The sequence below is a fragment of the Lingula anatina genome, chromosome 5, assembly GCF_051362555.1.
Source record: "Lingula anatina isolate TDL-2025a chromosome 5, LinAna3.0, whole genome shotgun sequence".
NCBI lineage: Eukaryota > Metazoa > Brachiopoda > Lingulata > Lingulida > Lingulidae > Lingula > Lingula anatina.
In genome coordinates this window covers 20,420,364-20,437,442 of record NC_141771.1, presented here as the reverse complement: position 1 = coordinate 20,437,442, position 17,079 = coordinate 20,420,364, and the positions used below count along the sequence as shown (strand labels likewise).

Sequence of the window (17,079 nt, the reverse complement as noted above, 5' to 3'; positions counted from 1 at the left end):
GCAAATTACTTTATAACCCTGAATTTAGCTGGTGATCACCCAAGGGGCAATAACATATTGACCGCTATCCATGTACATTTATTGCACCATATAGCACTCTATAAAACTGCATTGCTTCCAAAACAGAAAGCAATCACACTGATTTTCCAACACAAGCTGCACTTCAGACCTATAAAACTTTTCTGTAAGTTTGAGTATCATAAGTAACATGGTTTACCCTTAATCGCTATCCCGGCAGCAGTGTCCAAAATAGGGTTTTCCTCAACATTCATGCATTTATAACATAATGCTTAACAGCATAATGATCATCAATTTATAATAAATAAGTAACAGTATCATGGATATTCAGAAAATATGATTAGCAAAGGTCTTCAAGCCAATAGAAGTTCAAAGTCACATCTTAAAAATGTCGTTATGTGAAAATTTTAATTCTCACAAAAAACTATATAATTTCCAGAAAAGTTAATTGATAAAAGAGGTTTTCCAACTGAAGCAACATTTTAGTCCTATGCAACTTTTCTGTAAGTGACATGGTTTTCTTTAAATGGTCACTATGGAGGCAGTGCCAAAATGGGGTTGTCTTCAATTTTGATGCAATATTACATAATGTTTAACAGCATAATGACCATCAGTTTTTTGATAATAAAATAAAAGTATCATGGATATTCAGAAAATGTGATATGGGAAGGTCTTCAAGGCCATGGAAGTTCAGAGTCACACTTTCAAAATGCCAAAATGTAAACGAGAGATAACTGTACTGAAACGATTTTCTTTCCATTTTCAACACCTTTTTTTACATAAAACAAAATAATCAATTTACTGTCATTTTTAAATGATCAACTAGGAAAATTGTTGACATAGGAAAAATATCAGTAGAACAATTTTAAATGTCCAGTTTTCTCCATTCGGAGATTTTTAACATAGTGAATGATTGAATCTGACAAACTGTAAAGATATGAGTTTATTTCCATTTTTGACACTTTATTACACAATAACAAGTTTACTGTCATTTTTATATAATCAACTAACAATATTGTTAAGAAGCAGAAAATGTCAAAACAACACTTTTACATATCTAATTAGTTCTATAATGAGACTGTTAACATGCCTAAGAATTAAATCTGAAGAAAAACCGCTTAATACTAAAAAAGGCATAACTTCATCAAAACTTAACTGATCAAGTTTATTTTCAAACTTGATCAGTATACTAGTCAGACTGATCACTCCTGTGAGTTGCAAGACAAAAGGCTGATCGGTTTTCCTTAAAATGCATTATCAATGTTGCATATATGCTGAAAAAAGTGAAAAAAACAGCATAACATCCATAAAAATGACCTGATCATCCTGATTTTCGAACTTGACCTGCATATTATGAATGTTCATCAGTTCTTTATGTTTCAAGCCAAAAGGTAAAATGGTTTTTCATTTATCATGTTATCGGTGTTGCATATATGCTGAAAAAAGTGAAAAAACAGCATAACTTCCATAAAAATGGCCCATTCATACTGATTTTCAAACTTGACCTGCGTATTATAAATATTCATCAGTTCTGTAAGTTTTAAGCCAAAAGGTAAAATGGTTTTTCATTTATCGCATTATCGGTGTTGCATATATGCTGAAAAAAGTGAAAAAACAGCATAACTTCCATTAAAAAGGCCCAATCATGCTGATTTTTGAACTTGACCTGCGTATTATAAATATTCATCAGTTCTGTAAGTTTCAAGCCAAAAGGTAAAATGGTTTTTCACTTACCGTGTTATCGGTGGTGAAAGTGCACGGCAACGACGGCAACAACAGTGACAACAACAGACGCAGGTGATGGCTATATGTGCAGACACATCTGTGTCTGTACATAAAAAGTGACAAGCGAAGGTCTTCAGGCCTGTGGAACTTCAAAAGTCACATCTTGAAAACACCAAAATGTAAACAAGAGATAACTTTACTAAGTTTATTTCCATTATCAACATGTTTTTACATAAAATATCCCATTTACTTTCATTTTTATATGATCAACTAAGAAAACTGCTGAGATGGGGAAAATATCAATAGAATTTTAATGTCTAATTTGCTCCTTTCTGACATTCTGAACAAAGTGAAAGATTGAATCTGACAAACTGTAATGATACCTGTACTTCTTTCCATTTTTGACATTTAATTACACAATACACTATTACAGGTTTACCATCATTTTTACCTAATCAGCTAAAAATATTGTTAGGAAGCAGAAAATGTTTAAATAACACTTTCATATATCTAGTTAGTTCAATATTGAGACTGTTAACATGCCTAAGAATTGAATATGAGGAAAAATCACTTAAATACAAATGAAGGCACAACTTCAGCAAAACTGAAGCTATCAAGCTTATTTTTCGAACTTGATCTGTAGGCTATATTAGCCCTATGAATCGGTAATACAAGTTTTAGATATGACACGGTTTTCATGTTATCTGTATAATGGTGGGTAAAATATACTGAAAAAAACAGCAACACTTTTGTAAAAATGGTCCGATCAAGCTGATTTTCGAACTCGACCTTTATTTTAGTAAGATTGATCACTCCTGTGAGTTGCAAGACAATAGGCTTATCGGTTTTCCTTGAAATGTGTTATCAGTGTTGCAGATATGCCGAAAAAAGCAAAAGAAAACAGTATTACTTTGGAATAGTTGGCCCGATCATGCTGATTTTTAAACTCGACCTGCGTTTTATGAATATTCATCAACTCTGTAAGTGTAAAGGTAAAACGGTTTTTCACTTATCGTGTTACCAATGAAAGTGCACGGCGACGACAGGCGCAGGTGACGGCTATATGGGCAAACATCTGTGTCTGTACATGAAAATCAAAACTCTTTTTATACCCGGGTCAGGACGTTGCCTGGTTTTATGGAAGACAGACCGCGTGATTGTAAATTATCTATAGTTTCTTTAGTTCCCGAGTCCCCAATGATTGATGTGGATTCTGGTCTCTTTCCTGGCGTTATAGATCTCGCCTCCCTATTCCCTTGAAATTTCTTTAACATTTGATTAGCCAAAATTTCTTTTAAAAAACAATTAATATTCCAATTATTCAGAGAATTAAAGCTAAGGTGTCTAAGTAACCCAAACGTAACTTTCATCAGGTCCCCCCCCCCCCCCAAAAAAAAAAAAAAAAAAAAAAACTTCTGTCCTTCCTCATGATTTTTTAACGGGATGGTCGATTGAAAGGCCAAATCTTTTTTATTAAAACTTGTTAGGAGTTTTAGAGCGTCGTTTTCGCAAGTAGTGTCTTGTAGATTTAAACCTTTGGAGAAGTTGATTTGAACAGGGGTGAATTTCGATTTTTTAAATTTTGATGGATGAGGGCCGGCAAGATGTAATAATCTCCCTGGTGATCGCAACCATTTTGTCGTAAATACGTCCCCGGTGAAGCCTTCGCGAATTTTTCAGCGTTGTTATCACATCTAGTATACAAAGTCTCTCTCCAGGAAACAATAACACACTGTCCAGGATTTATTTCTGTAGCGTATCCTTTGTCTAAACTCAGTGGCGGATCAAGAGGGGGGTCAGGGGGGTCCTGCCCCCCCCCCCTTCGATTTCTGGTCCCCTCTTGTAATTAGAATCATAGTTCTAAACCGCAGTAAATGGCACTGTTCGCCCTCTAAAATACCAAAAATTTCCGGGGCCCTTCAGCGGGCCCCAGACCCCACGCCAAGTGTGTGTGCGTGGGTCTTTTTTTGCATCCGCAGACCCCCCTTCAAATAATCCTGGATCCGCCCCTGGAGCCTACGGCCATCGTCTCACGATAATGTGGGGTTAATCAGCCAAGAAAACCATCTCTTCAAGCTTCCAGTAGTGCACATTTGGACGTATAGTATTTTTTCAAAACTAACATTTACCACAAAAATAACTTAAAGGTGTATTTAGTGCAAGTTTGTTGAATTAGGGTGCTTTCCCAGAGATTTAGATCGATCTAAAGATTAAGTTTTAGATCGACCTAACTCCCTGGGGGTTCACGCTAAATTGCAGTCAGCCGAGCGGGCACCATAGTTAATTACCCCCTTACAGCTTTTACTAGGCGGGACAGACGCTTAAGCCGGTCAAGCTGACAGTAATCTAGTGAGACTCCCCACAGGGATAGATCGATCTAAAATCTATGGCTGTATTCCCAGAGCTTTTAGATCGATCTATCCCCGCGGGGAGTCTCACAAGATTACTGTCAGATAATCCGGCTTAAATGTCCGTCCCGCCTACTACAAGCTGTAAGGGGGTAATTAACTTTCGTGTCCGCCCGGCTGACAGCTATTTAGCGTGAACCCCCAGTGAGTTAGGTCGATCTAAAGTAGATCGATCTAATCTCTGGAAATGGGGTCTATGGAAACGGGGTGTTAGGGTGGCTGGTTTAGAGGAAATTAAAATTTTATTTTCGGAATTTTTCTATCCTTCCTATGCCTGATATCTATAGGTGCGAATGAGTTGTGTGAGTGTGTCTGTATTCAAGCCGACTGGGTGGCGATTTGCACTAGTAATAGTGCATAAAACTTCCATATAACTGACAACAGCAAACATCAAATTTTCAAAAAACACCATCTCTTTGAAATGATAAAACTGATGGAAGAGAGGTAAATCAATCAAACTTACTTACCACACACAAGAGATCCTTTCAAATTGTATTAAAATTAATGGATTAATATTTCCGAACTGCCGTGTCAGCTTTTCTGTCAACGGCATCAATCTATCTTTCTCTTTAAAAAAAAACTCAGCACGCCGTTTCAAATTGTTATAATAGAATTATATACTACAGGTAGTAGTCACAGAGAGGACATTTCGAATTCAACGTACACTATAAAATCTTTGTGTGACAGGATATAAAGTCATACCGGTCCCATTTATTGCTGTACGTATAAGATGATTACTATATTCATTGGTTATTTTTCCTACTTTTTCTCTATTATTCATTCTTTCTCACGTGTCTTTGACTTTGGCAGGCACTGACCCTCTGATTTGATTGGCTCTTTCTCTCACTGTCAGGGACCACAGTATAAAAAGTGTAATCAGATTGCGTTATCCAAAGATGTGAGCCCATAGTTTCCTGGAGTTTTATTATAAAAGGTATAGTTCATGTTATGTGGGGTCGGGTTATAATAAAGAGGTCCCCCACAAGTAAAAGGAAGGTCCCTTTTAAGTAAAAGGGAGATTCTCAACTATTTATTATCTAAAACATTACGAACTAACATCTTCATTTGTCAAGACACATCCTTATTTAATAAGTTCTTTCAATAAACAAGAATGTTTATTTTAATTATTCTATAAAAAGCAGTTGCGGACTTAGGGGGGAGGTAAGGGGGTCCTGACCCCCCCCCCCCCTTCGATTTCTGGTCCCCTTCTTGAAATTAGAATTTTGACTAACTGAATCATAGTTGTAAAACGTACCAAATGGCACCATTCGCCCTCTAAAATACCAAAATTTTGGGGCCATTCAACAGGCCCCTAACCCCACTCCAAGTGAGGTGGGGTTGGCTTTGCATCCGCGGACCCCCCTTCAAATAATCCTGGATCCGCCCCTGTAAACTTTTGGAAGTCTAGACATTACACGACCCCCTATATTTCTTATCTCCAGCAATAACCGTATGCTCAAAATTTTTAGGCCCGGAAATTCACAATCTACGCCTACACAATCTTGAGTGGAAAATGTTTGACCGGTTTTAGGGAACAAACCCATCGTTTCATGGGCTAATCTGACATGCGCCGAGAGTCCGGTCGAATTTTAGGGGAGAGGAAACGTCAAAACGTTAGGAAGCATTTAAAGAAGGTTGCCCTCGAAGGGTAGTTCCACTTTATAAATGGATTTATCAATATCGTGGATCGAGGATACCGTCATGTATCTGTAATACCAACTCAGATCCAACTCGGGCTTTAATTGTTTACTTCGGATAGTAACAGCAATAATTTCACGAACATTCTTGGTGCTAGTGATAATTCGGTTTATCTTCCTAATTCCAACTACTTTCTCTCTCTGTTATATCTGTCCAAAAGTAACATTTGGTGTTCGATAAATTTCTCAAAATTACTTATTACCGCTTTTTCTATGTTAATATATGGAAGGAAACCAATAATTTCGTTAAACTCCTCTGCTTATTATTAAATTTTTTTATCAAACTGTTTATTTTGTTCAAAACGCTCTATTTTAGGTAATGTTGAATAGAGTTCTTGTGTTGGATGTTCGTGTTCATAGTGTTTATCGTTTTATATTTACTACGGAGGCCAAAAATTCTACCCTCTGAGCGACTTCCCGTGTCTCCTTCTATTCCAAGTGATCGTTAAGGCATGGAAAATGCGATTCTCGGTTAAAAGCTGTGCACTGTTTGCTACGTGGTAGTAATAGGAAGGTTATTTCATTTTGTCGGTATATTGAAGAGATCATTGATTTTTCTGGTTCAGTAAGACGAGGTTTTCGTTGTAGGTGTAGACCTACATGTTGTGTAGGCCTATTGGTGGTGGTGATGTATTTTAGCATGTTTTTTTTTCGTCGGTTCAGAATGACAAGATTTCTGCGTTGTAAAATAATGGTTATTGCGTTAATCAGGGGCGGATCAAGGATTTTTTGAAGGGCGGGGGGGGGGGCGGTTTTTTAGGAATGACAGGGTGCGGATGCGAAATCAACCCTGAAAGCCCCGAAATTTTGGTGCGGTTTAGAACTATGATGCATGTAGCTAGTCAAAACTCTAATTTTAAGAGGGGAACATTGGTGTGATTTTTTTTTTCAGAAATCAAAGGAGGTGGGGTCAGGACCCCCTGACCCCCCCCCCCCCCCCCCCCCCCCCCCCCCCAATCCGCCACTGGTTAATAACGGTAGGCCTACTCTACGTAATTTTGCCGGTGGCAGGCGGTAACGTAAGAAATTTAAAGTATTTGCAACTTGCATCGAACTAGGTAATAATCGGAGAGAGATGAAAAGGAAAAGGTTCTGCGTTCTCAGGCAAATTTGAATTTAGAGGAAATTTCAACGGTAGGCTAATAAAGCGGCCGAGATTAACCGGATCGATTTTTTTTAAAGGCAAGGCGCGGGCGTAGAAAGACAGAAATATAAACGGACACACAGACAGACAAACGCTCGACTGGTGTAGACTTTTTACAACGTTGGGAATTTTCAGTTATCCGACATATTGGAGAATGATAATTAAAAGTCGTAACGGCAAATGAAGGAAGCAGATTCATGTGGCGTTGTGAATACAGGAAAGTGAGGTTGTAGACCCAGTTTTAAAGGATATCCTGCACTGAGTTAGGGTGGAAGATCTGGTAAGTTCGTGTGGATACCACGGTGCTTGTTAATTTAGGTCCTCAAAGGACTAAATGCAAGTGAAACCAGATGTTTTTATTATTTATTTAAAATGGCATCCTGCTCCCAGATTAGGACGAAAAGTCTGGTAAGCTCCTAGAGGTACTAGAGCTGCAGGTTAATTTAGATCCACCGATGGACACCAGATATTTTCTTTAAGGGTAAGTAGCATCCCCCACTTTAAAGTGTAGGACCTGGTATTTTAGAGCAGGTATTTTTATGCCGACACCCCTCCCCTCCCCCGGCTACGGGCCTGTGCCAGATGACGTAATCAGCCCAGGAGCAGCGCAACCGGCTCCTAGGCTGACGAGGCTGACGGTTATTTAGGAAATTATTAGATTTGGCCTCGTTTTCAAATAGGGATAAACCGCTCCAAGAGAAATTGGCAGGAGAAGGCATAGAGACAGGTAAGATGTACATATGTTTATACAAAGACCAGTTGATTTATATACTAATAAATATCACAAGACAAAACAATATATGCTTGAGTTACATTTTATACACCAAAGGAATGTTCATGTATCAACTTTACTGAGCATTATCTGAAGTTACATTTGTCACACATAGCTGCATTGTAAACATGCGTTTTTGAATTGTGCCAAATGCAGAGGAAAGTTTTTTCCTTTATCTGTTCAAGTCTTTCCATAGTTTTACATACATTTTTGAACATTTAAAAGTTTTGGAAAGCGACCAAATAGGTAACTTGGTAATTTTAATATTTCCAACAAGTTGTATATTAGGCGTAATGATCACAGTGTCGGCTAATGGCAGTCTTGTCTCATATGTTGAATCAATTCACAGTTAAAGGGAAAATAACTCTTCGTATGATATCTATATTTCACAATAAAAACATTGTGAATAACTCATAGAAATATAATATACTTTGTTTTACCACGAAACGGCAGTTATAGCTATTTTTTCTGATATCTGAGCTTGTATTTAGACCACGTGACCTCCATTGATAGCTATACTCTGTTAAAATCTCTTAAGAGATTTTAACAAAAACAAACTTTTTAGAAAAAAACCAGGGACTAACTTTAAATGTAAAAATGGATTCATTAACCATTGGTAAAATTGTTGTTTACTCCAGGAAAATTCATTTTTTGGCTGAAACGCAGAGTTATTGTCCCTTTAAATATTTTATACTTGTCTTCATATGCAATTAAATCATGTTTTATTGTAAACAAGATGTAATGATTTGTGAATATACATTGTGATCCCTCATGGATGTGTGTGCATGGAGTTAGTGTGGGGGATACATGCTTGTACATGTACTGTAGTTGAAAGATACAAAATTGAAAACCAACTACAATATGAATATTAAATTTGGACTTTATACATGTTTGCCCTTTGTTCAGGGAACATATGTATGATATCAATTAGGGGAAAACTTGTTACTCAGAAATAAGCTTTATTAAATGATTTACCTTCATTTGTTTAGAGGTTTCAATAGATCAACACTGTGTCATAAAATGCTAGTGTTATGTTACATATCATGGGCAAATTTTCATTTTAAGGTAGTTTGTTTTGCTCCAGTGATTGTTTTTGTTTTAACCCAAATCCCCCTCCCCAGTATAAAACAATATTATTTTTGATTACAGTACCTACTGGATTTGTCAGCAAAACTGGTTCTTTGGTTAGGGGAACAGATCTTAATGTTTTTGAGGATATGGCGTCATATGTGTTGTTTTGTTGCCACCTTAGTATTTTTGTCTTGCAATTTGACTACAATATAACTCTCTCTTTCTCTCTCTCTCTCTCTCTCTCTCTTTCTCTCTCTCATGCACACAAACTCTCCCACACACACCTATAAACACATGGCTATTAAGTTGTGATCTATGAAAAGTAAATGTTCCAAGAAAAAAAAAGAACATATATAATGGGAAGGTTTGAGTCATTTGTAAAACTCATCTTTTGTTTTAATTTATATTGCATATTTAATGAAACAGCTTAAGTGTATATTAGTTGCAAACACTGTAGTTTGTGGACTTTTATGTATTTCCTAAAATCTTTAGGACTTGATTCAAATGGGGTTTAATTGATTTGAAGGTGTGTATGCTTGCGGCACTTCAGCTCCTGATGTTGAGTTTTATTTATCAATACTGATACACTTTTTGTGTAAAAAGTACTATTTAAGAAACTTGGTTGTTACCAGTTACCCTATTACAAAAATTGTGATTTACTATTTATATTGATATTAGGCTAGTATGTGTGTGTATGTGTGTTTGTTCGTGTGTGTGTAAAAAGATAAAGTTAGAAAAGTATTTCTGTGTTATTCTTTTAAAAACTGAGACTATTCATTTTTTTCTAGGCTTGGAGAACATGGGACCAGGATTTATCAATTTTGCTATTACTGTCTGCAATTAAATGACAAAAGCACCTATCATTTCCAAATACTATGTGGAAATGAGCACCTTCACAACTTCTGACATACTTACTGTTAATTTAAAATAAGCACTGATTAATGTTAGTTATTATTATTTTTTGTTGTTCGTAAGAAAATAAGGCAAACTTGTGTTGGAATTGTTTTCCTATAATTAATGCTTATTCAGTGTATGCATAATATATTTTAAAAAGGGAGAGAATAGTTGCCACTTGGCTGTTCAGTATACATACAAATGAAGTGGAGTTTAAGTATGAACAACATGACTATGAAACTTCTTTATAATCAAGAAAATTCATTTTTTCTTGTTTCTCCCTTCAGGTGACAGTAAAACTCAACTACACAAAGCCAACTTATCACAGATTTTTCTACTGTTAGTTTCTAGTATCATATGTGCAAGTTTCACAAAATTTCAAGTACTTTTTTGCGGAGTTAATATTGTTCAACGTTTGTCAGATTGGCAAGGTGACCAGTAACCTCAACAAAGCAAGTACATTTAATTCACATATCAGTTATTACAATACTAATATCTATCTGATAAGGGGGGCACCTGTCAGTGCACAATAGATTAACATGTTTTCACAATTGGATGTGGTGGACTGTCAGCTATTTGTTTTTTAGCAGCAAATTTTGGTCACTTTACAAGTACATTGCTTTGTCTTTATTTCCAGTTTTGCTTTCCATCATGGTGGCTCGATGAACAGTTTTTTTGGCTGGCTATGTGATTTTGTATCTAAAAGGCATTGAAAGACCCCAACCACAACATCCCTTTATCTAATCCACTAGTGGAAGACACATAACGTGACAAGATTCAGGGCAGATGGGGTGTGAACTGACAGAGACAGAGAAGCCATTGTAAAGAGGAAACTGGATCTTGTGCAGGAAGTAAATGAAATGGACTGTTAAGTTTTGTTTTACTGTTCATGACAGGTAATTTCTGTTCCTTCTTGTCTCCATAGAGAAACAAATATTACATGTTTTATTTTATTAAGGTTTAAAAAATGTTTGTTATCAATGATAATTTTTGGTCAGTCATTTCACATTTCTCTTATTTTCCCCCTCACAGAAATGCATCTCAACTACAAACATTTAACCGATATACTTATTAAAGACTTTTATTGTTGTTAAGCTTAATTTGTATAAATATCAGAAACATTGGACTAGATTTGACAAAGTTAAGTCATTTTAAGTCATGGAATTTGCCAGTCTCTTCAGTGTTATTTTCAGTTTTTTCAGTTACATTGTTGTTTTTCCAGAGTACCCTTAACACGAAAAGGCAGGCAGTGCAAATCAGCAGCAAGAGCAGTGCTATGTGTTATCCATGTGAACAATACATGATATGTTGCAAGATTTAGGACATTGTCAAAAATTGTGCTAACAGGCGGATTCCAGCAACCCATTGTAAGCTTCATCTGCATCTGGCATTGGTAGTAAGGAAAAGTCATGGAATTCGCCAGTCTCTTCAGTGTAATTTTCAGAAATTCAGTGTAATTATCAAAGATTTTTATTGTTGTTAGGCATCATTTGTACAAATTTCAGAAACATTGGACAAGATATGTCAAAATTATTAATGTTTAACTATTTTAAAGGATGGGATTTGCCAGCCCTTTCAGTGTAATTTTCAGTTTTCTCAAATATATTGTCCTAAAAATTACTTTTCATTTAATACAGTCACTTGATCAGCTTATCACAGATTTTTATTGTTGTTAAGCATCATTTGTACAAATATCAGAAATATTAGACTAGATTTGACAAAATTATTAACAATTAACTATTTCAAGTCATGGAATTTGCCAGTCTTTTCAGTGTTATTTTCAGTTTTATCAGTTACATTGTTGTTTTTCCAGAGTACCCTTAACACGAAAAGGCAGGCAGTGCAAATCAGCAGCAAGAGCAGTGCTATGTGTTATCCATGTGAACAATACTTGATATGTTGCAAGATTTAGGACATTGTCAAAAATTGTCCTAACAGGCGGATTCCAGAAACCCATTGTAAGGTGTCATCTGCATCTGGCATTGGTAGTAAGGAGAAGTCTTGTATGGGTATATATTGTTTTCTAGATGAGAGTTATAGGTAATTTGCAACTTCCTTCACAAACAGACACAAATCATCACATTTGCTGTTTTCTTTTACAGTGAAATATATATTGCAATATTGAAATATTTGATTTAGTTTATTGTCACACTCTTCTGATTATTAATTTCCAATAAACTTGACACTTAAAACAGACACAGACAACTGATCATCTTATCACATACTTTTATTGTTGTTAGGCATCATTTGTATAAATTTCAGAAATATTGAACCAGATTTGACAAAATTATTCACAATTAACTATTTTAAGTCCTGTTATTTCCCAGTCTTTTCAGTGTAATTTTCAATTTCTTAAATATATATTGTCCTAAAAATCACTTTTCATTAAATACAGTCAACTGATCAGCTTATCACAGGTTTTTATTGTTGTTTTGCATCATTTGTACAAATTTGAAAAACATTGGACAAGACTTGTTAAAATGATTAATATTTAACTATTTTTAACGATGGAATTTGAAAGTGTTTTTAGTGTAATTTTCGGATTTCTCAAATATATTGTCTGAAAAAAAATATTTTTCATAAGACACAGACAACTGATCATCTTATGACAGTCTTTTATTGTTGTTAGGCATCATTTGTACAAATTTCAGAAATATTGAACCAGATTTGACAAAATTATTCACATTTAAAGTGATAATAACTCTTTGTTTCGGCCAAAAAATGAATTTTCCTGGAGTAAACAACAATTTTCCCATACTTACCAATGGTTAATGAATCCATTTTTACATTCAAGGTTAGTCCCTGGTTTTTTTCTAAAAAGTTTGTTTTTTTGTTAAAATCTCTTAAGAGATTTTAACAGAGTATAGCCATCAATGGAGGTCACGTGGTCTAAAGACAAGCTCAGATATCAGAATAATAACTATAACAGCTGTTTTTGTGGGAAAACAGAATATATTATATTTTTATGAGCCATTCACAATGTTTTTATTGTGAAATACAGATTTCATACGAAGAGGTATTATCCCTTTAACTATTTTAAGTCCTGTTATTAGTACCACCAGCGTGTACGCTGGCGGTACTCATGGTTTTAGTCCCGACCCGTCTCGTCCGGCTCCGCCGGCTCCGCCGGCTCCGTTGGCTCCGCCGGCTCCGTAAGCTCCGCCGGCTCCGCGTACTGGCGCCGGATACAAGTCACCGTTACCGCTTCTCCTCCTAGACCGCAAGGACCGCTGTCCCCATCTCTTGGATTTAGGTCACATATAACCTCAACTTGAACCCCCAGGTTTTTTTGTCTCAGTCGGTGCATTAACCTGGGCATGACGCTCGTTGAAATGCACCCTTGTCAAAATTTTTGAAAATTCAATGCCAATTATCTACCCTACGGAAGGAATTATGGGAAAAATTTCTACAGACGGCTTTCCAAAAGTCATATGTGTAGATTTCAAATATGCCCTTGGATTTGACCTTTGACCTTTATTTCAAGGTCAAACGGGCCAAAATTTTCAAAAAAATGAAATTTTTTACAAAAAAAATATTATTTGCGCTGTTATTCAGACACTACACAGACTTAACCAATAATATTATTGGAAAGTGTTACCCTTTGGGTCTTCTTTCATCTATGTGAATTTGGGGTCAATCGGTGCATTTTCACAGGAGAAGCGGCCATAAGATACCGAAACTGAAAACTGTCTCTAATTCGGGAACCGTTAATGCTAGCGACCCGTTCTTTTTTGCATTTTGTAGAGCATGTAAAGCCCAACATTGCATATGGTCTCGATATTTGTATTTCATACGGTTTTCGTGTAATGCTGTATTAAAAAGTACATTGTGGTGGCACATTATTGTAACTCAGAATTGTAACATTATATCTCCAAAACTGGCAGAGATAGGTCAATAGTTACTGTTAAAGTTGAATAGGATGTCACATACTGGCAATTTAACAGTAACCATAAAATTGACCTTTGACCTACTTTTCATCATGAATTGAACTTTGCAAATTTTCGTTCCCTTTTATCTCCAAAACTGGCAGAGATAGGTTCATAGTTACTATTGAACTTGAATAGGAAGTCATATACTGGCAATTTACTGTGACCTTAAATTTGACATTTGACCTACTTTTTACCATGAACTGAACTTTGCAAATTTTTGTTCCCTTTTATCTCCAAAACTGGCAGAGATAGGTCCATAGTTACTATTGAAGTTGAATAGGAAGTCATATACTGGCAATCTAAGTGTGACCTTGAAATTGACCTTTGACCTACTTTTCATCATGAATTGAACTTTGCAAATTTTCTTTCCGTTTTATCATCAAAACTGGCAGAGATAGGTCCATAGTTACTATTGAACTTAAGTAGTAAGTCATATACTGGTAATTTACTGTGACCTTAAAATTGACCTTTGACCATCTTTTTACTATGAACTGAACTTTGCAAATTTTCTTTCTCCTTTATCTCCAAAACTGACAGAAATAGGTCCATAGTTACTATTGAACTTGAATAGGAAGTAATACACTAGCAATCTGTGACCTTGAAATTGACCTTTGACCTACTTTTTATGATTTTGCATGTTTTCAGGCCTTTAAATCTGCAAAATTGGCAAAGAAATACCCATGGTTGCTATTGAACTTGAATAGAAATTCATATACTATGATATTGAAATTGACCTTTGACCTACTTTTTCACCATGAACTGAGCTTTGCATATTTTCTTGCCTCTCATATCTTTAAAACCAGCAGAGATGTGCCCCTTGTTGCCCCTAGGTTTTCTCTTTTGTCAGCATATATGCACCATTGACAACACTTTTCAAGGAAAACCAATAGGCCTTTTGTCTAGAGAATACAGGAGTGATCAAGGGTAGGAAAATGCAAGTCAATTCGAAAATCTGCTTGATTATACCATTTTTAGTTATATTTTTTTTGCATATTTTGAGAACTCTTATTGATTGCATCTTATAGAGCTTGTCAAGCACAAGACTGGTGATGGTGTCCCTTTTTGGAGGGGTGGGGGGGTCCATACGAATGCGCTTACTCCAGCTGGTGGTACAATATCCGGAGGCGGTATCGCCTCTCTGATCCTCTAGTTTCCCAGTCTTTTCAGTGTAATTTTGAGCTTTCTCAAGTATATTGTCCTAAAAAACACTTTTCATTAGATACGGTCAACTGATCAGCTTATCCCAGATTTTTATTGTTGTAAAGCATCATTTGTACAAATTTGAGAAACATTGGACAAGATGTGTCAAATTGATTAATGTTTAACTATTTTTAACGATGGAATTTGAAATTGTTTTCAGTGTAATTTTCGGATTTCTCAAATATATTGTCCTAAAAATCACTTTTCATTTAATACAGTCACTTGATCAGCTTATCACAGATTTTTATTGTTGTAAAGCATCATTTGTACAAATTTGAGAAACATTGGACAAGATGTGTCAAATTGATTAATGTTTAACTATTTTTAATGATGGAATTTGAAATTGTTTTTAGTGTAATTTTTGGATTTCTCAAATATATTGTCTGAAAAAAATATTTTTTCATAAGACACAGACAACTGATCATCTTATCACAGGTTTTTATTGTTGTTAAGCATCATTTGTACAAATATCAGAAATATTAGACTAGATTTGACAAAATTATTAACAATTAACTATTTCAAGTCATGTAATTTGCCAGTCTTTTCAGTGTTATTTTCAGTTTTATCAGTTACATTGTTGTTTTTCCAGAGTACCCTTAACACGAAAAGGCAGGCAGTGCAAATCAGCAGCAAGAGCAGTGCTATGTGTTATCCATGTGAACAATACATGATATGTTGCAAGATTTAGGACATTGTCAAAAATTGTCCTAACAGGCGGATTCCAGAAACCCATTGTAAGGCGTCATCTGCATCTGGCATTGGTAGTAAGGAGAAGTCTTGTATGAGTATATATTGTTTTCTAGATGAGAGTTATAGGTAATTTGCAACTTCCTTCACAAACAAACACAAATCATCACATTTGCTGTTTTCTTTTACTGTGAAATATATATTGCAATATTGAAATATTTGATTTAGTTTATTGTCACATTCTTCTGATTATAAATTTCCAATAAACTTGACACTTAAAACAAACACAGACACCTGATCATCTTATCACAGACTTTTATTGTTGTTAGGCATCATTTGTATAAATTTCAGAAATATTGAACCAGATTTGACAAAATTATTCACGTTTAACTATTTTAAGTCCTGCGATTTCCCAGTCTTTTCAGTGTAATTTTCAGTTTTCTCAAGTATATTGTCCTAAAAAACACTTTTCATTAGATACAGTCAACTGATCAGCTTATCCCAGGTTTTTATTGTTGTTATGCATCATTTGTACAAATTTGAAAAACATTGGACAGGACTTGTTAAAATGATTAATGTTTAACTATTTTTAACGATGGAATTTGAAAGTGTTTTTAGTGTAATTTTCAGATTTCTCAAATATATTGTCTGAAAAAAATATTTTTCATAAGACACAGACAACTTGTCATCTTATCACAGACTTTTATTGTTGTTAGGCATCATTTGTATAAATTTCAGAAATATTGAACCATATTTGACAAAATTATTCACGTTTAACTATTTTAAGTCCTGCGATTTCCCAGTCTTTTCAGTGTAATTTTCAGTTTTCTCAAGTATATTGTCCTAAAAAACACTTTTCATTAGATACAGTCAACTGATCAGCTTATCCCAGGTTTTTATTGTTGTTATGCATCATTTGTACAAATTTGAAAAACATTGGACAGGACTTGTTAAAATGATTAATGTTTAACTATTTTTAACGATGGAATTTGAAAGTGTTTCTAGTGTAATTTTCGGATTTCTCAAATATATTGTCTGAAAAAAATATTTTTCATAAGACACAGACAACTGGTCATCTTATCACAGACTTTTATTGTTGTTGGCCATCATTTGTACAAATTTCAGAAATATTGAACCAGATTTGACAAAATAATTCACGTTTAACTATTTTAAGTCCTGTGATTTCCCAGTCTTTTCAGTGTAATTTTGAGTTTTCTCAAGTATATTGTCCTAAAAAACACTCTTCATTAGATACAGTCAACTGATCAGCTTATCCCAGATTTTTATTGTTGTAAAGCATCATTTGTACAAATTTGAGAAACATTGGACAAGAAGTGTCAAATTGATTAATGTTTAACTATTTTTAACGATGGAATTTGAAATTGTTTTCAGTGTAATTTTCGGATTTCTCAAATATATTGTCCTAAAAATCACTTTTCATTTAATACAGTCACTTGATCAGCTTATCACAGGTTTTTATTGTTGTTAAGCATCATTTGTACAAATATCAGAAATATTAGACTAGATTTGACAA

The 17,079-nt window shown here is 35.0% G+C and overlaps 1 long non-coding RNA gene across 1 annotated transcript; it reads left to right on the top strand.

Moving 5' to 3' along the window:
• Positions 1-6,924: 6,924 nt before the first annotated feature.
• Positions 6,925-10,598, top strand: LOC147761855 (uncharacterized). Its single transcript, XR_015334893.1, has 3 exons — positions 6,925-7,272; positions 10,017-10,068; positions 10,367-10,598. It is a non-coding gene; the product is annotated as an uncharacterized LOC147761855 (long non-coding RNA).
• Positions 10,599-17,079: the final 6,481 nt, after the last annotated feature.